At 37.5% G+C, this 23,455-nt stretch overlaps 1 long non-coding RNA gene across 6 annotated transcripts in view; it reads left to right on the plus strand.

Moving 5' to 3' along the window:
- The window catches only part of LOC128125548 (uncharacterized), a 48,781-nt gene that overhangs the window by 16,057 nt on the left and 9,269 nt on the right, over window positions 1-23,455 (plus strand). For 2 of the 6 annotated variants that reach the window (XR_008223186.1, XR_008223187.1), the window contains one exon: window positions 12,963-13,087. The exons of the other annotated variants lie outside the window; for them this stretch is intronic. This is a non-coding gene — a long non-coding RNA (uncharacterized LOC128125548). The remainder of the gene's footprint in view (window positions 1-12,962; window positions 13,088-23,455) is intronic. 6 annotated transcript variants of the gene reach the window in all.

The raw sequence follows: 23,455 nt of genomic DNA on the forward strand, positions 1-23,455 counted from the left end.
TGTATGTTGTCATTTAATTATCATGTTTTTTTCTTTAGTTTGTCTCTATGACCTTCCTATTGGAGAAACTGGAGTACTGCAATTATTCAATATTTATGAGTTGATGTTAATCTGTGTTATAACTCCAATATTATGCTTTTTGTAGACTAGGTGCACCATAGATTGGTTCATTTATGCTTAGGATAATAATGTCTTCTTGCTTAATTTTTCTATTGATTAGAATAGTGTTCTTCTTTATCTCTTTGGATTCATTTTAATTTGAAATCTATTTTATCAGATATTAGGATAACAATTCCTGATTGCTTCCTGGTCCCATTTGCTCATAATATTTTTTCCATGTTTTCACGCTAAATTGGTGCCTATCTTTAAGGCTATGATGTGTTTTTTGCAGATAATAGAACGATGGATTTTGTATCTTAATCCATTAAGCTAGCATGTGTTGTTTGATTGTAGAGTTGAGGGCATTAGAATTTAAAGTTAGTAACGAAATGTGTGTTTTGACTGTCACCATTTTTCCTGTTTGTACTCTGAGTTAGACTTTGTGTCTCAATAATTACAGCTTCATTTGTTCTCTTTTTATAGTATCTTGACTATTCTTACATTTCAAATTATTGCTTCCAGATTCTCTGTAGGACTGACTGATTTGGTAGACATGAATTCTTTTAGCCTGTTAGTATCATGGATTTTTTTTCTTTCTGCTTCAACAATGGAAGTTAGTATTATTGCTGGGTTCAGTAGTCTAGATTGTCATCTGTATGCATTGCTCCAGGCTCTTCTGGCTTTCAAAATTTACACTGAGAAATCAACTGTTATTCTGATGCATTTTCTTTTATATGTGACTTGTATTTTTTCTCCTGCAGCTTTCAATACTCTTTCTTTGTTATATTTAGTGTTTTAACTATGATACATTGTGGCTATCTCCTTTTTGGTCTTTTCTATTTGGTGTTTTGTGTGCCTCTTATATTTGTATGGGTATGTCTTTCCTTAGTTTAAGCAAGTTTTTTCTATGATCTTGTTAAAGATCTGGTGTATGCCATTGACCTGAGATTCTTCTCTTTCATTGATGCCTATAATTTGAAGACATGTTTCTTTCATGGTTTTCCACAGTTTTTGCATTCTCCTTTCCTGTGTTTAAAAACATTCATATTCTTTGTTTGTGTAATCTGATTCCTCTAATTCCTTTTCAAGATCTGATATTCTATCTTCTACTTGATTCATTTTACTTGTAAGGGTTGTCCTTGTGTTTTCTTATTGTGTTGTTAAGTTTTTCAATTCCATATTCATTTTAGCTGGAGTTCTCTTCAATATTTCTACCTCTTTAGTGGATTCAGTTTTCCAATCCTGCATTGTCTGTCATTCCATTTAGCCGTATGTTTGTGCTTTCTTGGGCACCACTCAGGAATTTATTCTATTTAACTTTATTAAGCAGCTTCTTTTTGTCTTCCTTAAACTCCTTGAAGTGTTTAATGAAGTTATATGATTTGTAAGTTTTAATTTCTGTGTTCTTAGGTTCTTCTGAGTAATTTTTGTTGGAGAACATTTCTGTGTAATGGTTAGCTTTAGGAATGGGGACATACTTTCTTGATCTTTCATATTGTGTTTTTGTGATGAGTCCTGTAGATGTGGAATTCTTTTCTTACTTGTGGACACCATAGGTTGTTTTGGCATACATGATATAAAATCCACCCTAAACCTAAATATTGGTCAAGACAGTCAAGGCTCATCGTGTGGGCTAGAACTCTGGTTCTGGAACTAGATAGTTTAAAGAATGGGGAAGGTACAGGCTGGTTAGGGTCAGCAGGACAGACTCACCAAGCGGGGTCAAAGCACAAGCTATTCCTTTGTGCTGGGCCTGTAGGTGGGATGATGAGAAGGCAGAGTAAGATCAATCAGACAATGGGAGCTGGGCTGGCACACCAGTTGTAAGTCTTTACCTGAGCTTAGAGGTTAGGATCAGCATAGATGAGGCTCCCATCCATGGCTGGGACAATGGATTTGGGACTTGATCAAAGTCTAGAGATTGGAGATGATGCAGATAAGATAGGATCAGGTAGAAAGACTCATTGGGCTGAGCTACAGCACAATTGTTCTATCTGCTGTCTTATCACATGCACAGAGTTGGGTTTCCACCACTTCAATAAAGATCCCAAATGCTTCGTCATCACTAGAACCCTCTCTTCTCCAGTGAAAACTAAATCTAGCTCTTCCATTCTATTCTATATCATCACTGCAACATCTAGTAACTACTGTCTGCAGGCTTGAGCCACCGGTGCACCATGAGCTAAGCTGCACAGCAGTTTAAGGTTTGCTCATGCAGACAAGGTTACAGATACACAGTAGAGCAGATTCAAATGGAAAAAAAACTCTGAACAGGTCGCTGTGTGTTTAACAATGTGCTTAGGCTATTGGGGAAAAAAAGGATATAAACAGTCATAAAAAAGAAAATAGATAGTTTAAAAATAATAAAATAAAGACAGAAGTGAAGTTAAAAAAAGAGTAAGCCATGTAAAGATAGGAAATATTATAACACAGAGAGTTTGAGCCTTATATGGTCCTTTGTTAATTTTGAATTTTTTAATGCTAATAAATAGAGAATAAAAGCTGCTGAGAGATATTGGATTGTAGAAAGGACTCTGAATTAAACCAACCTATATGCTTTAGGAATGCCTTATCTTTAAAATGGAAGTCAAAAAATTGCATTACACTAAGGAAGAGGTTATGCTTTTGTTTTCAGAGAAATCAAAAGGCTGTGGATTCCTTCCAGGTTAATCGAGATCAGATTTGACCAGGGAAGACCTTCTGAGTATCTTGACTACAAATATCAGGGAGGAAGCCAAAAAAGACTACAGGACAGTTGACATGTAAGCTGATCCCCCTACATGGGAACAGCTTGGAGACAAGATGAGACATGATAAATCTTGTAGGCTACAGAGTCCTCATGACTTACTATTATATGCCATCCTTTCGTATAGCATGGTTAGAAATTTATATTACAGTTTGGTTATGCAGTCCAAATGGACTTACAAAGTTGACCTTATAAAGTTACCTGGCTCTAACATAGAATCCAAAAAACTTTTTTGACTGACTTTTACATCATATCTTCCATACTTGTGTTAATGCAGATTGTATGTTACCTTTAAAAGTTTGTGTGTTTTCAGGGGGACTAGACACCAATGAAACTGGATAGCCCAGGTGATCCAGCATCTCAGAGTGCCTCTGTTGCAGTTTTCTCAGAGTTCTGCATCCAGAACAGCTTCCAAACTGAAGACTGAGATGGTCCAGCCTCACAGACTACTCCAGCCACAACTTCAGACAAGCCTTGCATTATCCCATCACACCAAGACTGGTCAACAGTTAGCTCCCCCAGGACTTGACTATTATTTTATATTTTCAGGGTCCTGTAAAGATGCAAGCACCCCCAGCACAGCAGCAAGAGTCTAGAGAACATGACACTCACATTCCCAAGAGGCAAGATGGGTGGTTTTTGTCATTCAGTGGGTTATGGATATTTGTCAACTTTAAGGGGCTTGGTTACAAGTTATTATTGGTAACGGTCAGGAAAAAAGCTGAACAAGTGAGATTAGATTAAGGGATCTTATTCTGAAAAGAAAAAAGGGGGATACAGAAATGATAGGATAAAAGGGTAGATTATTGAAATTAGTTTTAAACTAAAAAAAGCAACTACTAGTCTTAAATATTTTACATTGGTATTGGTTTTTGTACATTGATACAAGTTTAAGGTTATTTTTGTTATACTATATATATATGTTTCTATTCTTATTTAAGGTATAGTACCTAGGTAGCTCATTTTAAAAGGTTATGTAAAGTTTTAGTATTTGAAAGCTATTTAAGATATCAGGGAAATACAGGTTAGTAGTTAGTCATCTATAACAATCAAACTTATAGTCATATTAGGTATGTTTTCAAGGTCAAATAGATATATTTTAAATAGATGGATGGTCTTCAAACACTTCAGAGACCAAAAGAATATGGCATTTAAACTGTTTTAATAACATAAGGCTTTTCGTGACAATGAGACATGTCTGCTCCTGGCAGTACCAATCTACTTCAAAGAAGATGATGGGCATCAAAGAACCTCCATATGAAATTTACTTCTGGGCAAGAAACTGACTTTGCCTCAACTGCTGACAGTATCCTGTCCAAATTGGACAAACAGGACACAAAAGAAAGCAACTGCCAAACTTTGCCAAGACAAGGAAGGACAGTTCTTCAAAATTCCTGCTTCACAAAAAGTCTGTCAGATATTCTAGGCCTGTAAGCTGGAGATGGATGCCTCAACATTACAGAGACCTTCAGTGACTCTCCAGGCATCCAGCTGTTTCTGTAATTTCTATAGTTTTGGAAGTTGTTTGCTCTATACATCCTGTTTACTTGGGTAATATTATGTCCTTCCTGGGTCTCTGATGTAGTTAAAGATGAGGTAGTTATAGTTACAGTTTTCTTTATTACCAAATTCAGAAATGAGACTCACAAAGGAGGTATAAAATGTATGGCATTGAGACATAAAAGCTTAAATTGTTTATCTAGGAGAATGTTTTGAAGTCTAAAAAATACAAGTTATGATAGAAAAAGGTTTAGATAAAAACTTTGGACTAAGATAGGATAGATAATACAGCAATTTCTCCAAATTTACCAAATATAAATGGACTGGACATTGTGAATGTAATTCTTACCTGATATTGTTCTTATTATTTATAGTTTTATTGTGTTAGAGTTAAAAATCTTTTATTTTTATTTAGACAAAAAGGGGGAAATATTGTAGCATAATCTTTTTGTTCATTGTGAAGATGTGTCACTCTGATTGGTTTAATAAAAAGCTGGACAGCTAATAGCTAGGCTGATTTCCAGGTACAGGAGACTCTGGGAAGAAGGGCAGAGACACCAGGAGACACAGAGGAAGTAGCATGAGCAATATAAAGTAAAAGTAACTGAGCCACATTTAAAAAACATAGATTAAAAGATATGGATTAATTTATGTTGTGAGAGCTAGTTAGAAACAAGCCTAAGCTATGGCCAAACTTTCATAATTAATAATAAGTATTATGTAGTGATTTGTGAGCTGGCTAGCAGGGCAGAGAAAGACTCACTACATTTAAGTCATTGTGTAGATCAAAATTTCATTCACTTACTGCATACTAGTATTCCATGGTAGGTGTGATGGCTATTCTTGGTTGTTAAGCTTACTACATCTGGAGCTAACTAAAACCTAAATGACTGGACACACCTGTGAGGGTTTTTTCCCTTAATTAAATCATTTGAAGTGGGTCTTCTAATCCAGATCTTTTGATATCTTTTGAGGTGGGAAGATCTAACTTTAATCTGGACCAAACCTTCTGATGGCAGCCTATATTAGGGACATGGAAGAAGAAGTCTCTCTCTCTCTCTCTCTCTCTCTCTCTCTCTCTCTCTCTCTCTCTCTCTCTCTCTCTCTCTCATCACTCTGCCTTCTCTCACTAGCAAGTCAATATCTTCACTGGCATTACAGCCTACTTCTTTGGGATTCTAGCATATACTGAAGACCAACTGAGACATTCAGCCTTGTGGACTGAACAACTATTTGATTCTTGGACCTTCTGTTTATAGACACCTATGTTGGATTAGCTGGACCACAGCCCATAAGCCATTCTAATAAATTCCCTTTCTATATGTGTAGGGAGATTCATTCTATATGTTCTAGTCCTCTAGAGAACCCTGACTAATACATAGGACTGGCACAGATTGATTAATAATTCACCTTTTCAACTTACTTTTATTATAGGAGAAGTGACTTTTTTCTAAATAACATCCAAAGAAGTTGTTTGTATCCACTCTGTCAATTCCTGACTTAAAAACATTTTTTTATATTTTGGTACTCATGTCTACCTTTTAAATAATTTGTGTTTTCTATTTCCTGATCTTGTTTTGTTTAATTTCTTTTTCCCCCCTTGGGTTGCTGACATGTTAATGATCCTAAGTTCCTACAAGGTGGAATGACTGAACTTTATGATTTTAGATCAGTAAAGTATTGAAGGCCAGATCCAAACTGTGTTTATCCCATCTTTATTCACATATAAGTCAAATGACCTTGTGATAGCAAATCTGGGTTGTCAGCTTGATTGGATCTGGATATGAACTAACACAAGGGGATTTCTTTATCAGATTATTTAAATCAGAAAGATAACCCTGAATCTGTGTGACAACTTCTGATGGCAGCCCAAATAAAAAGATATAGAACAAGAGTGCTTTGCTTTTGTTTACTTGCCGTCACTCTCACTGGCAAGTTCATCTATCCTATTGCTGCAGCATTCATTCACAGATATTAGAACAGGAATCTTCCAGGCCTTCAGCATCAGATTGAGACTTCTAAGGCATCTAGCCCTATGAACTGAGCAGTTACCATATTCCCAACCTCTCTAGTGTGAGACAGCCATGGTTGGAGTACCTGGACCTCATTCTGTAAGGCAATTTAATAAATCCCATTGTATTGTACATACATACATATATGGTGTGTGTGTGTGTGTGTGTGTGTGTGTGTGTGTAATTATATCAGTTCTATTCCTTTAGATAACCCTAGCCAATACAGATCTTTATGCCACCCATTACCCCCACCATGACTGATCTAACATCCCTGTAACAGTTATATATTATTAGCAGACTGCTAGTTTTCACCAATCCAAAAGCTAAGAATGGGACCAAGTATCAAGCAACATTGTTTTTGCTTATCTGTAGTCCACCTATTCTTAGTCCTCACCAATATATTTGGTAGATCTGGTGATTTGTGCCTTTTTTGTTTTGAAACAAATAAAATTTCATGTAACCACTTCCACAGTGGTACTGTTTTTGAGGATGTTGTGTAGCAAATGCAAACTCAAAAAGTAAACAAAAACTTACATGGCCCAGAAAATAAACAACTAAGGTCTCACAAAATTCAGAAGGCTCTCCTCAAAGTTATATAGCAGTAATGTAATAATTGCTATTGAGAAGAGACTCTCTAACAAGTCATGCAGGAACTTCAAGGATGCAAGTTGTATGAGGCATCACTCATGCGGGGGTGGGCTTTTTAGGGATGTAGCTGCCTTTGAGTCATCTATGCTCCTGTAAGTAACCCCTCATCCATATACCTGTTTGTAACTTCAATAAACTTACTCATAGTCAGCTGGACTTGGGTATAATTGTTTCTTTGGTCTCTTATTAGTACCCTATCTGGCTGAATAAATGTTTGCTCACATTTTTTGAGGAAAAGTTAACACAACCCAAAGCAGTCTGAATTCATATTGTCAGACTATAGTCACTCATATTTTGTTCAATATTTCTTATTTCATTTAGGTGAGAGCTATGTTTTATCTTGAACCCTACTCTTCCAGCTTCCCATCCCAAGTGCTGGAATTATAGGAGTGTAATCCACCATCCCTGGTCTCTTTATTATTTCTTTGTTTCAAGATTCCTTTTATCATTAACTCATTTCAACTTGGTAAATTATTTTAGCCAATCTTGAAGAGCAAGTCTGACAGGGATGTATTCTTTTCATGTGAGAATGTCTTTATTTCTTTCCTTCCTGAAGCATGATGTTCCCAGATACAAAATTCATGGCTGAATTTCTTCCTTTCAAGTACTTGAAAAACCTTGTGCTATTTCCTCTATTTTCTGTTGTCTCAGATGAGCAATCTACTGTCATTTGAATCATTTTCCTCCTACAGAGAATGTGTCACTTATCTCTAGTTTCTTTCAAGATTACCTTTTCATCTCTGACATGGATTTCTTTGGTTTAATCCTGTTTAAATCTATATTTCTCTGTGTTACCAAATTTGGTGATATTATATTTTTATCTTTAAATATTCTTTCAGCTTCACTGTCTCTGTTATTAAACGTTCCATAATGTGCTGATCCAGACATGAATTCCCAGCTACTATGAAGACTGAGGCAGGGGGATTTAAGAGGAAGTTTTAAGGCAGTATCAACAACTTAGTGATACCCTATCTCAAAATTGAAACATTTAAAACAGGGGTGAGGATACTGCTTGTGGTAAGGCATTACCTAGCATGTATAAGGACCTGAGTTAAATCTCCTATATCACATCCAAAGACCCCCACCTCTCAATCACTCCTCAAACTGGTGACTGGACCTTCAGGGTCTTTGTGAGGGGAACATTGCAGATCCAAACTATGGAAGTAAAACCAAATCTACTGTATATGGTTGATGATCCAGTGCAAAGAATCAAATGTATCATGGAGTATGTGAGGCAAGCTAAGCTAGTGGTGTTATTTTTATCCAATACCCAGGGCTCTTTGAAATGTGGTTTATCTGTGTGACTCATCTGACTAATGAAATGCAGGCAGAAATGATGAGTATCACTTACAGGTGGTGGCTCTGAGAGCCCAGAGGACATTTGCTTTGTTCTCTTCCATCATGACTATGAATGGTGTTTTAGTCAGCATCATTTCAATCAGCCCACATCCCAGAATGAGAATGATGACAGCTCAGAGCACAGCCCCTGCAGATCTCGGAGAGCACACTGTGTGAGTAAGAAGAAGCAAATTTGTGTGCGAACTGTCGAGCTCTGGATAGTGGCTTTTCACTCAGCTTATCTATCCTGCAGTGAGTTTTACTTAAAGAATCTATGCAGAGGCAAATTCTATCATTGGAGGCTATTATGAATGCACAAAAATATGGTCATTAAAATGACACTTATTAAGGGGTAGGGATTTTTATCAATAGCAGAATATTTGCCCAACACATGCAAAGTCCTGGCTGTGATCTACAACACTATAAAAATGAAATTACATGCATTTATGCATTTTATTAATTTACTTGTGCCCTCTGGTTAAATATAATAATTGCAGTTTTACTGACTGTAAATGAAAAGCTACACATTTGGTTGTCAGCATCCATCTATGTAAGAGTAGTTGAGTGATTTACAAATGCCTTTGATATAAACAAAAAATATTACATTTTATCAGAATTTTATGGGGCTGTTGATATTTTCACTTATAAAAGAAAAGTTCCATTTTGCCTCCATTCTCAGGATGGACTCTAGAACTAATTATTGACTTGGTGACTCTGTGCTTATCTTCAGTGTTTTGCTATTCATAGTACTTGCATGTCTTTAACTGACAACCTTACATTAAGACCTTCACAGGCCAGTAATGGTATCTGCTTATTTTACACCAGACCACAAGCATCATCTCTCTGTATGTGAACGAAACCACATCAGGGAGAGAATATATCCGCATAAGGGAAAGGAAAGCAATCTTCCTCTGAGGGCTCTTGGTAAACCTGCAGCATTACACCATTTTCCAGATGATATTTAAGTTAAGTTGGTCTTAACACTTTCTTAGATGTTCTTAATATAATTTACTCCCAAGGAAAGGTCACCTGCTCATTCAATAAGAGCACAGAAGTATTTTCTGCTAAATGGTGAGAGGGAAATCTGAATTTTTAAAAACAATATTGGATTGGTGAAAATGAAATCACTTCAAAATTGAATGAGAATGACTCATGTACCTCTCAACCAGAGAATCACAAGGACATCTGGTCACTTCAGTTCCTAGGGCAAACATGCCATCCAGGCTGTTCCTAAGTGCCTTTTTCTGTTGAAGACACATCCCACGTTCAGCCCACTGACTTTTTGTTCTTAAAGATTCCATCTTTCTGAAATCCAGCAATGAAACCAAGTCCTTCCTCTGGTCCCTTTTTGATGTTCTGATCAAGATGTATTATAGACTCTTTTAATTGAAGAATTTTACTCTCACATAGGAGTTTTCAAATCTACTGTGTCATTAGACAGAAGGGGATGACATTAGATCACATTGAAGTGTCATTCGGCCCTATGTACTTACTCAGTTTTAGCTGTTTCTCTTTAAAAATAAAAACAAACAAACAGAACCCTCATTATGCTTCTGGAATATGCTGAGTGACTTCAAGAATTTTTAAAGAACAAATGTTGATTTTATTTCCCACTGCATTCATTGTTCCAACAGGCAGATTTACAGAATTTTTAAATCTATTCTTGTAGTGACAAATTTTAAGTAAAAAGTATAAGAAAATGAACCCACAAAATAATATTTCTACAGAATAAAGCTTTCTTGAATGGCCAGTGTTTGATAGACACTGATCTGGCCATCAAGTGGGAAACAAAAGAATTTGTTTTACAAAACTTCACCCATAATCTCTTTCTCAGAGCGTTTGTTGTGACAACAATCACACTGTAAAAAAAAAAAAAAAAAAGAGCATGGACATATTCCCGTTTACAATAGTATCAAAGACAACACAATATCTTGGAATAAAACTCATCAAAGAGGTGTGGAAACCTCCATAATGAAAACTTCAAATCTCTAAAAAGAGAGTTGGAAAAAACACTAGAAAATGGAAAAACATGTCCTGTTCATTCCTAGGTAAAATTAATATTGTGAAAATGGCCATCCAGCCAAAAGCAATTTACAGACTCAAGACAATCCCAATAGGAATTACCACAAAATTCTTCACAAAAATAGCAATTAAAAATATGCTAAATTTCTTACAGAGAAAACCTCAGGTAGTCAAAGCAATTCTGAGCAGAAAGAATATTAGAGATTGCTATTTCAGACTTCAGAATACATTATAGAACTATAATAATAAAAACCAATATGATAATTAGACAAGAACAGACATGTAAACCAATGAAATAAGATAGAAGTCACAAACAAGAGTATTCATAACTACAGCCATATGATATTTGACAAAAAACACACACTATCTATCTACCTATAATCTATCTATAATATGTGCACATATATAATTATATACGTTATACTGTACAATAAACACACACACACATACACTGGAGAAAGGACAGCATATTCAACCAATGGTACTGGGAAAACTGGAAGTATACATGCAGAATAATGAAATTAGAGCCATATCTCTCACCACAAAAATTTGATCTAAGTGGGCAGAAATCTCAATTTGAAGCTTGAAACACTGAAAGTGCTAGAAGAAAATATGGGCATCATCCTACAAGATATAGGTATAGGACAGAACTTCCTGAACAAAACTCCATTAGCCAAGAAAATAAGGCCAACAACTGACAACTGGGATTTCATAAAATGAAAACCTTCTGTACAGCTTATGAAACAATGTATCAAGAAGAATCCCATAGAATTGGAGAGAATCTTGCCAACTGTACATCTGACAGAGGATTAATATTTAGAAGATATAAAGAACTAAAACAAAACACAACAAAAACAAACAAGGAAATAAATGACACAGTTTCAGAAGGGGTAGGGGCTATGGATATGAGCAGAGCATTCTCAAAAGAAGAAATAATAATGGCTAAGAAATAGCTCAATTACCAATTAGGAAAATGCAAATTAAAACAATTTTGAGATTTCATCTCAGCCTAGTCAGAATGGCTAAATTAACAGAACAACTAACTCCAAATGCTGGTGAGGTTGTGGAAAAAGAGGAATGCTCTTTTATAGGTAGTGGGAATACAAATTGGTGTAGCTACTCTGGAAATAAGTATAGGGAATTTTCAAGAAACTAAAATTAAATCTACCATATGATGCAATTATGCAACATCTTGGCATAATCCCAAAGGACTTGACATCCTACTCCACAGGTACTTGTTCAGTAATATTCACAGCCACCCTATTCACAACAGCAGGAAATGGGAGCAACTTAAATGTCTTTCAATAGATGAATGAATAGTGAAAGAGTGGTACGTATAAATAATGCATTGCTATTCCACTGTAAAAAAAAAAAAAAAAACTAAACTCATGAAATTTGCAGGTAAATGGATGTACCTAGAAAAGATTATATTGAGTTAGGTAAACCAGACCTAGAAAGACAAATGCTACATATTTTCTCTCATATGCAGTCCCTAGCTCCAAATCATCAGATGTAAGTATACAACACTGAGTAACCATAGAAGCCAGGAAACTCTAAAGAGACCCTAGGTGAGGAGGGAGTCATGGAAGGTGAATAGGAGGAAACAGGATTATGAAGTGTGAGACAGGCCGGGCGGTGGTGGCGCACACCTTTAGTCCCAGCACTCGGGAGGCAGAGCCAGGCGGATCTCTGTGAGTTCGAGGCCAGCCTGGTCTCCAAAGCGAATTCCAGGAAAGGCGCAAAGCTACACAGAGAAACCCTGTCTCGAAAAAAAAAACCAAAAAAAAAAAAAAAAATGAAGTGCGAGACAGAATAACAGGGAGGGGCCTCCAACTGGGAAAAAGAGAGGGGGGTCAATACAGAAGGACAAGGGAGAATGAGAGGCAAATAATACCAAGGTTGTTTTGATAAAGCCTTAAGGAATCATTTACATTTACTTAAAATTATACAGGATATATATAAGATACACACACTATACATATATTTATACACGCCTTAAAGGGAATTAAGCTACTTGGGCTGACAGTGCTCTCTACAAGAACCATAAACTAACAAAAAGCCTAGTACCAGGCATGAAAAATCTCCCTTTGTATGCTTGGTCAGAATATACTAAATGACTTTCAAAAAGTTATAGATTATAGATATAGTCCATGGTTGCCTCTCAGGGGTTGAATATGAGTCCGTATTGCTAAAGACTACACATTTGGGACATAAGACTTGAATAATTCCAGTGAGTCTGACCTGAAAGTATCTTTCAGTATTGCAGTTTAGCTTCTATGGTTTCAGAAAATTCAGAAAATGTAAATTACCAAGAGAGAGAAGCAATTAAACAGTCCTCTGAACCATGAAAATCACCAGCATGGCAAGATATGCTTAAAGGTACAATAAGTGGCCCTCACATGTATATGGCAACCGACAGCTGCCTAACTGAACTTAAAGCTCATTCAAACAGAGAGAAATCATGCCTGGTACTGGAAACCTAGCCAGCTTCCTGGGAATAATGGAGTCGTGGGCCATAGAAAAGATTCTACTACTGCCACTTTTCAAGACCAGAAAAATTCCTTACTGCATTGTAAATGTTATCCTTATATCCACAGATAATTGTTGTTACCAATCCTCATCAAAGAAGCCACTCCTTAGAGCAAATGGAGACTATCACAGAAAACCACAACTGAATACAATGCAGAGACCAACAGCTATGCAGAGTCCAGTCTCAATATGTGTTAGTTACTTTTCTATTACTCTGTTAAAATACTATGAGCAAGGCACCTTATAGAAGAAAAACTTTATTGGGCTTATTGTTTCAGAGGGTGAGTCCACAACCATCATGGTGGGGAGCATGGCTGCATGCAGGCAAGCATGGTGCTAGAGCAGTAGCTGAAAGCTTACATCTTGATACAACAACCACAGGGAGAGAGAGAGAGAGAGAGAGAGAGAGAGAGAGAGAGAGAGAGAGAGAGAGAGAGAGAGCTAACTGAAAATGATATGGATTTTTGAAACCTCAAATCCTGTCCCCAGTGACATGCCTCCTCCAACAAGGCCACATTCCCTAATCCTTTCTTAATAATTCCACCAACCAGAAACCAAACATTCAAATACATGAGCCAATGGGAGCCATTCTCATTTAAACCACCACACAATGGATACATCTACATCACAACTCCTGCACCTCTGGCTCAGGGAACATCACAGAATAAAGCGCAGGAAAACTGTAACAGGCAGAATACCAGGGAATATACTTTGAAACAGTCTCATCTAGAAATGGCTATATAAATAAGACCTGAACAAGGGCAATACCAATGAATATGTTGTCATGGAAGGAAATTTTTGTGATGTCTCACCCCTAGACAAAGATCTAAAGGCAACTAATGATTGCTGGGAGAAGGATAATTGGTCTCTCCTAGGTATGAGCTCCCTTATTGGTTGCCCAGTACAGAGTCGCCTTGAAGTCATATATACACAAACAATAAAAACAGTGTCAGTAGGTTGTATTTATATATACAACAAACACACACACATACAATAATAAAGAAATAGAGGTTATCAACCTTTGAGGGGCCATGGGAAAGGTTTGCGCAAGGGTAGCTGGGAAGGAAAAAGAGGTATGAAAGTGATGTAATTCTATTTTAATTAAGAACATTAAAAACAGCTGGGTGGTGACAGTGCATGCCTTTAATCCCAGAACTTGTGAGGCAGCGGCAGGCAGATCTCCAAGTTTGAGGCCAACCTGGTCCACAAAGTGAGTTCCAGGACAGCCAGGGTTACACAAAGAAACACTGTTTTGAAGAAAAAAAAAAAAACACTAAAAATAAAAACAAACTTATTCATTCACAAAGAAAGTGGACATATAGGATACAAAGAAAGAAGAAGATACATGCCTCTTCAGCCTGGTTCAGTGGCATGTTCTGCTATCCCAGAACTCAGAAGCCTGAGGTATCACGAAATCAAGGCCAGCCTGGCAACATAATCACATTTAACTTAAAACAAACAAACAACAAAAAACAAGCAAGCAAATGAACAAATACAGTTATTTAGGACAAAAGGAAAAGGTGTCTTGTCAGATGACAGAGTGCAAATGCTGGTCTGTCATCTGTCATTCACATTTGACAAAGTCTGAGAATAAGAACTATAAAGGTAGTGTAAAAAGCCTTAGGCTGAACTTTTCCTCCAATTAAAAAATTTACTTTCTTTATTTGCATCAGGAGGATAGTATTAAGGAGAAAGGGGAGATTATATATAAGAAAGCCTACTGTCTTAGTGTTTCAATTGCTATGAACAGACACCATGATCATGGCAACACTTATAAAAGAAAAACATTTAATTGGGTTGGCTTAAATTTTCAGAGGCTTAGTCCATTATCACCGTGGTATGACATGGTGACATGCAGGCAGACATGGTGCTGGACAAGGAGCTAAAACTTCTACATCTTGACCTATAGGCAACAGGAAGTGAACTGAGATATTGAGCATAGCTTAAGCATAGAAGACCTCTTCCATGTTACTTGACGAAAGAAAACAATCAGGATAATATACAACTTCTATTATTGCAAGAGACAATCACTGTAAACACACTAAACAAGCCTGGTCATATCTGTGTTGGAAAACAAGAAGAGAACACTTGCCACACAATCAGGAGAACAAGTTTGGATCCCAGCATCCACCTAAGTAACCAGTTGTCCCCACAAATTCCTATGACCCTTGCTCCTAGGAATGCAAAGACAGGAAGATCACTGGGGCAGGCTGACTTCTGCTTCCAGATTTCAGGTATAGACCCCACCTCAAAGAAATGTGTGGATAACAATAGAGGAGGACAGTACAAGAGCACACACATGTACATACCCACACACACACAACCACACACATACACTCTCTCTCCACTACCTGCTCTCTCTCTCTCTCTCTCTCTCTCTCTCTCTCTGTCTCTCGCACACACACACACACACACACATATACACACACTCCTGTACACACACAGACACACACACCTCGGACAGGAGCAGCTGGGAGCCAGGTCAGTAGAAATCAACATAGAACACTCTCCCCTCTCCCACACACTGAAACTTCAGAACTGTCCAAGGGAAGAGTTGCAGCAGAACCCAACTCAGCAGTGCTGTAGATGTGGATCACAGTCTAGAGAGTACTTGTTAGAATTTCTAGGTTCTTATGTCCCAGACAAGGAACAAAGGACATATAGATAGTGATAGAAACAAAGACAGTTGGTTAAGAAAGAGAGACATTCTCTAGGAAGCAAGCTAGAGAGCTTGAACAAGTTGAATAATAAAAACCCTGGATCCTCAGTATCATGTCCCATTGCAGGACATTTACATAATACTGGCCTTTCCCACATTTGTATGTGGTAGGCTTTTCTCATGTGTGTTCTACCCCTTACCTGTAGCTCTGGTGGGGAAGGATTTTCTTTCTACCTGCTGGCTTCCTTCCTTACTTCCTTCATTTCTTTATTTATTTTAGTATTTTCATAGAAAATTTATTTAATCCTATAAACCTTGCAGATTTGGCAGGAATGTATTAGTTTTCTGTCAATATTAGTGATTTTAAGTGTTCTTACCACAAAAAAATAAGTGCATATGCTAAGTAGCTTGGTTTAGCCACTTCATAATGTATTCATATTTTAAAATATCGTGATCTATACTATAATATATAGAATGATATTCAGCCTAAAAACAAATACCACTTTAATAGAAATACCTTGAAGAACAGCTTTAGATTCTATTTTTCACTTTTTTAAAGTACTATTTAAAAAATAATACCTTCCAAATAGGTTTGCCCAGCCTTATTTTCTCAAACATTTTGCAAATACAAAATTTAAACATTGAGTATAATTTCTTTCTTTTATTTTTTATTTATTCTTCTCTCATGTATTGCTCCCTCCTCTCCTGCCAGTCTCTCCTCCCACCTTCCCTCTGCCCTAGATCCACCCTTACTCTATTTCCCTTCAGAAAAGAGCAAGCCTCCCAGTGATATCAACCAAACATAGCATAACGAGTTGCAATAAGAATAGGCACAGACTCTCATATCAAGGCTAGATGAGGCAATGCAGTGTGAAGAAAAGGGTCCCAGAAGCAGCCCAAAGAGTCAGAGACAGCTCCCACTCCCACTGTTAAGGGGTTCCACAAGAACACCAAGCTATGTAACCAAAATATGTATGCAGAGGACACAGGTCAGATACATACAGGCTCCCTGAATGTCGCTTCAGTCTTTGTGAGCGCCTATGAGCCCTGTGGGCCATTTTCTTCTGGTATCCTATAATCCTTTATCCCCCTCTTTCACAGAATTCCCTGAGCTCTGCCTAATGTTTGGTTGTGGGTCCTTGCATCTGCTCCTATCAGTTGCTGGATGAAGCCTCTCTGATGATGATTGGGCTAGGCACCAATCTATTAGTATAACAGAATATTATTGGGAATCATTTCATTGACTTTTTTGCCAGTCTTGTTTGGTTCTATCCTAGGTCTCTGAGCTATTCAGCCTTTCATACTTGATTTTCTAGGCAGTGTCAACCATGGGCTCCCTCTCATAGCATAGGTCTCAAGTTGGGCCAGTCATTGTTTGGCCACCCCCACAAGTTCTGCACCACCTTTACCCCAGCATATCTTGCAGGCAGGACAAATTGTAAGTTGAAGGTTTTATGGTTGGGTCTTAGTTAGGGTTTCTATTGCAATGAAGAAACATCAAGTGCAACAAACCACAAGAATATATTTAGAGATTCAGCTATATATAATAAGCAATACCTTGACTGACCAAAGTGTCCTTCAAGAGGAAGCCATTTATTAAGGAATATTTGGTGTTATTAGCTTATTAATATATGTCTGCTGTCTTCTGCTATGAAATTCTTGTGCTCCCATATACTACTAGGACATATTGGCAAATAGTTAAGCTTCTCAGACCTACTGCTGATCCACTAGGTAACCAACACCCTTGCAGGGTCTAGGAGACAGGCAGGCTGTATATGCATAGCTTTGTTTCTTGTGCAGATGAAGCTCAGACCATCCCTTGCTTTCAGGCCTGTTAGCATTGCAGAGCTACTGACTCAGGACCATAGGACTTTTTGCATAACCAGGTGCAGTAAGGATTGGAACAGAATTCCAGAGGCAGGAAGAGCTGTGTGGCCAGAGAGAAGAGAACAAGGAGAATTTCTATAGATTGTAGGCAGAACCATGTGGCTGGAGGGAAGAGAAGAAGGCAGAGTTTCTCAGAGCCAGGATACAAAGCAAGGAAAGAAAGATGGAGGATGAAGGTACAGAGGACAAAGATGAGGTCGAAAGCATAGGAGATTACTAAAACTATGAGGACAGATATAAAAGGGACAGAGAAAAACTGAGTGTCAGGATGAAACTGAAGCTGTGTAGACAGAAGTTTGTTATAGAGAAATAAAGTAAACGGATGTAAGAACATGGTATACATGGATTCTTTTCCCTCAGACAACCCTATGCCGGACATAGCGCCTTTCCCAGGACTCTGGACGGTATCTTCTCAGGGCAGGCCCCTGGGAAAATTCCATTAACCAAGACCACAGCAACTCATATTAAGGAAAACATTTAACTGAGGTGACAGCTTATAGTTCAGAGGTTCAGTCTATTACCATCATGATAGGGAGCATGATGACATGCAGGAAGACATGGTGCTGCCTACAGCTTGATCAGCAGGCAACAGGAAGTGAACTGTGACACCAGGGGTAGCTTGAACATTGGAAATGTCAAAGCCTACCCCCAGAGTGACACACTTCCTCCCACAAGCCCATAACTACTCCAACAAAGCCATACCTTCAATAATGCTACTCCTTATGAGCTTATGGGGGCCAATTATGTTCAAACTACCACAGTTGGTGTCCCAATCCCTCCACTGGGAGCCTTTCCTAGTTACAGTAGATGGCCAGTTCAGGCTCCATATCACCCATTACTAGGAGTCTTCACTAGGGTCACACTCATAGATTCCAAGAAGTTTCCATTGCACTAGGTTTCTACCTTGCCCCCGAACTGCCCCTAAAATCTAGATGTCTCTTCCAGTATTCTTTCCCTCCATCCCTTCCCCTCATCTGATCCCTCCTATTCCCATACCCACCCACCCTCCAACCACCTGTGACATCTATTCTATTTCCACTTCTCAAGGAGATCCATGTGTCTCCCCTTGAGTTCTTCTTTTACCTAGCCTCTCTGGGTCTGTGGAGTGTAGCATGATTATCCTTTACTTTACAGCTAATAAGCACTTATAAGTGAGTACATACCATGTACATATCATATTTTTCTTTCTGGGTCTGGGTTACCTCACTTAGGATGATTTTTTTCTAGTTCCATCCATTTGCCTGCAAAATTCACGATGACATTTTTTTTTTTAGCAGCCAAGTAATACTCCATTGTGTAAATGTACCACATTTTCTTTATTCATTCTTCAGTTGAAGGACATCTAGATTGTTTCCAGTTTCTGGCTATTATGAATAAAACTCCTATAAATATAGTTGAGCAAATATCCTTGTAGTAGGATGGAGCGTCCTTGAGTATATGCCCAGGAGTGGTATAGCTGGGTCTTGAGGTTGATAGATTTCAAATTTTCTGAAGGGAAATGGAAGAGGAGTGAATCTGAGGGAGAGGAGAGATTAAATAGCCTTAATTTCAGGACTATGATACCTTGAGTTGTTTAAAAAAAAAGGCTATGGCTTGTATATTGAGGATATGGACATATATAAAAGCACAGGTTTAAGCAGGGCTCTAATGGTGGGATAGATTAAAATGGAGACAGTGTGAGAATTTAACTATTGAGTACAATGTTAACAAGAAATGAAGATAATGAAGAAAATAAAAAATAGTGAGGTATCAATAGTGATAAATTTATAAGTAGAGCTTATCTTAGTATTTAATGTCAACACAACTTTTTTTCTAGTTTGGGGAAAATTTTTAAGTCTTAGCCTTTTTAGCACTTTCCAGATATAAATAGCCCATCTTTAAGGCTTTGGAATCTAAAAAAAGATAAAGGATACAGGTAAAGATTTTATTTTGAAGAACAACTTGTAATTTTTTTAATGTATGAGAAGTCTTCATCCACTCCAAGAAGGTATCAGAAAACACCAGAAGATATTTACATCCCCAACAGGGCTTATTTAACTTTAGTTTGTAAGCATCCTTAATATCCACATATTACATATTTTAGTTGAAAAAGTGAGCAATGGGTTTAGTATACTTGAAACTTTTAGGTGGGGACTCAATGGCATACCTTGTTATTAGATCATGTATAGGGAAATCCCCAAGGCTGTAGTTGTCAATAGTAATTCTTTTGGCTTTGAGGTATTTCCATTAATATTGATCACTATGCAAATTTATTTATTAAATTGCATTGGATTATCCTTTATGGCAGAGAACAAAACACCAGTTCTGAAATGAAAATTAATAATTTTAGGCACTGCCTCTACTACCCCACTTCATACTCAGATTTTCCACATCCTCCTCTAAGCTCTAGCTTGGTATGTACTCCCAACCATGTGATACTCATTTTCCTACAACTTGTCAGGTCTAGTCTGGGTTCCATAGCCAGTGCCCCTGACTAGTATGTACTCATGCACATGAAACTTTCTCCAAAATTGTCCACACATTTAGTATGCCAGTTTGAATAGGAATGGCCCCCATACACTCATATAGTTGAATGCTTGGTCACCCAGGAGGGGCACTATCAGGAGATGTCAACTTGTTGGGGGTGGGCTTTGTGGTTTCTAGTGCTCAAGCCAGAACCAGTCTCTATCTCTGTCTCTGTCTCTCTCTCTCTCTGTCTCTCTCTCTCTCTGTCTCTGTCTCTCTCTCTCTCTCTCTCTCTCTCTCTCTCTCTCTCTCTCTCTCTCTCTCTCTCTCTCTCTCCTGCATGCCAAGATGTAGAACTCTCAGCTACCTCTCCAGCACTATATCTGCCTGTGTGCCTCCATGCTTCCTGCCATGCTAATAATAGATTCAACCTCTAAAATGTGAGCAAGCCACAATTAAATGTTTTCCTTTATAAGAGTTGCCATGGTTGTGGTATCTCTTCACAGCAATAGAACTTTGACTGAGATGCTTGGCACAAAGTCTCAACAGATATAAGAAAATTGAAATAACACCCAGCATCCTATCTGACCACCATGGATTAAAGCTGGTTATCAACAACAACAGAAATGGTGGTAACCAGTAGAAATTATGAAAACTCATAGAAACTGAACAACTCACTACTCAATAAAAACTGGTCAAAACAAATCAAAAAGGAAATTAAAAACTTTTAAAGCCTGTGTCTGACCCTAGTTCAAAACCACTTTCTCTTTCAACTCATCCAAACTCTTGGTTTCTACCAGGACCTGTCCCACCTGCAACTACTTGCAAATTTCTGGAATGCCTTTAGAACCCCACTAGATTCCCAGACTTCCCAAGATCGCCTCCATAGTCTAGCCTGTTTAAGTACCCCTGACTTCCTCATCCATTTCTTTTTTTCAAATCACCAGATTTACCCTGAGTCCCACAACCAGTATATTAGCTTAGTCTGCCCTTCCCTGTCTTCACTGCAAAGGAGCTATAGGCTTGGGGCAGGATCCTCCACATCTACCCTCCAAATCCAGGACTCTTCCATGTTGTATCTAACCCTTACACTAAGACAGATCTATCCCCACACAGCAAACTTGGAACAGGCAGCATGTATACCAGCCAAGTCCCCTCAGCCTATCTTACTTCATTCCACCTAAGACATTTCCACCCTCTATACCCAATCCATCCCTGTATCTTCTCTTCTTCCATAGTCTTCTCTGTCCATAACAAACTCAGAACTAACCAAGAAAATTCACATGCCAGATCCCATACCCCAAACACCAATAATCTAAAGGATCAAGCCAGTATCTTCTGTCTAAATTTTACCAGTCCAGTAGAAATGCTTACTAATGAAAATTACCTAGATGAACTCTAGGACACAGAATTTAAAACAACAATAATAAGCCTCATCATAGAATTCAAAGAGATTAAAGAAGACACAATGAAACAGCTCAATGAAATCAAGAAGAAAAAGTTGAAGGAGAAAAAATGCCTGGGTGATGCCCAAGAAAACACAAACATAAGGCTGATGAAAGTGAAGAAGACAAGCCAATATTTGAGAGTAGAATTCAATCAGAAGATAGAAAAATTGAAAACTCAAGCTGAAACAAAGATGGAGTAAAACAGCCCAATAGTTCAACTAGAAAACTCAAAGGAAAGCCTTACAAGTTGAATGAATCAAGCAGAAAACAGAAGATTGGATCTCTAAGATAAAATAGAGGATCTAAACCAAATAAGGAGGAAGCATTAAAAAAAAACAGGAAAGGAACACACAGGATATGTGGAACATAATGTAGAAACCAAATCTCTGAATTATTGATGAAGAAGAAGAATCCCAAGTTAATAGACCAGATCTTCAACAAAGGCCTAGAAGAAAATTTCTTCAAACTAAGAATACAAGAAGTGCACAGAACACCAAATAGGAAAAAAAAAAACCAGAAAAGAAAATCCCCATGGCATACCATACTTAAAAAACTAAGTATACATAACAAATAAAGTGTATTGAGAGCTGAAAGAAACAAAAATACAAATCACAAACAAAGGTAAATCCATCAAAATAACAGCTGATTTCTCCATTTGAAAACTTTGAAAGCCAGAAGAGGCTGGAGCAATCCAGTCCAAGTTCTAAAAGATCAGTCTAGACTCACGTACCCAGCAAAATTAGCCACCATGTTGAAGATGACAAACTTTCCATGGTATAAACAGCCTAAAAAGTTATATCCAACAAACCAAGCCTAAGGAAAATATATGACACATTGTGTCTAGCTGAAGATGGGAATTAGCATATCAGAGGGACTATGGAAAGAAATATGAAGCCATAATTATTAAAACAAAAAATAACTGAGAATAAATAACAGCAAAAAAATCAACAGCACAATGACCACAATTAACATGTATATTTAAATAAAATCTTTAAATATACCCAGGCTGTGGTGGCATATGCCTTTAATCTCAGCACTGGGGAGGCAGAGGCAGGCAGATCTCTGAGTTCAAGGCCAGCCTGGTCTACAAAGTGAGTACCAGGACAGCAAGGAACAAACAGAGAAACCCTGTCTTGAAAAACAACAACTACAAAAAAAAAAGCAAAAAAAAATTAAGTATCAGTGGTCTCAATTCTACAACCAAAATACACAGATTGATTTAATGGATCAAGAAACAGAATTCATCTGTTTCCTACAAGAAGCCCACCATGGTTTTAAAGATAGGCTACCACCTCAGAGTGCAAGGTTGGACAAAAGTACTCTAATCAAACAGGAACAGGGAGCAAGCAGGTGTCACTATCCTAATTTCTCACAAATAGACTTCAAACTAAAACTAACCAGAGGAGATAAAGAGAGGCACTTCATTTCAATCAAGGAAACAATTAAGCAAGAAGATATGAGTATCCTAACATATATGCACCGAACTCTGGGGTTTCATAAAAAAAAATCTACTACTTTAAAAAGTAGAGTTAAAGAAAGATTAATGTCAATACTATGAATACTCCATTTTACTCAGGACAAAAAATCAACAGAGATACATCAGAATTAATTGACATCATACATCAAATGGACTTAACAGGTACCTACAGAATATCCTACTCAAACACAAAAGATTATAAATTCTATTCAGCAGCAGCACATGGAAGCACTTATGAAATAGAACATATCCTGGTACACAAAGCAAATATTTACAAATTAAAAAAATTGAAATCACTCCTTATGTCTTATTTAATCACAATGCAATAAAACTTAAAATTGACTGAAAAAAAAAATCTTCCAGGAAATAAGCAGACTCATAGAGACTAAAGAATCCATTACTGAATGATGAGTTGGTCAAAGAGGAAATCAAGAAAATTTTAAAACTTCCTGGAATGAAATGAAAATGAAAATATAACACAATAGAACTTTTGAGGCACATTGAAAGCAGTCCTATGAAGAAAATATATTACTGTAGGTACCTACATTAAAAACCAGAAATCCCACAAATAAATGGCTTAATGATGCAATTCAAAAAGTTGGGAAAACAAAAATAAACCAACTCTAAATCCAAACCCAGTTGATG

The sequence above is a fragment of the Peromyscus californicus genome, unplaced genomic scaffold (genome assembly GCF_007827085.1).
Source record: "Peromyscus californicus insignis strain IS unplaced genomic scaffold, ASM782708v3 Scaffold_4__1_contigs__length_199733344, whole genome shotgun sequence".
NCBI classification, from domain to species: Eukaryota; Metazoa; Chordata; class Mammalia; order Rodentia; family Cricetidae; genus Peromyscus; species Peromyscus californicus.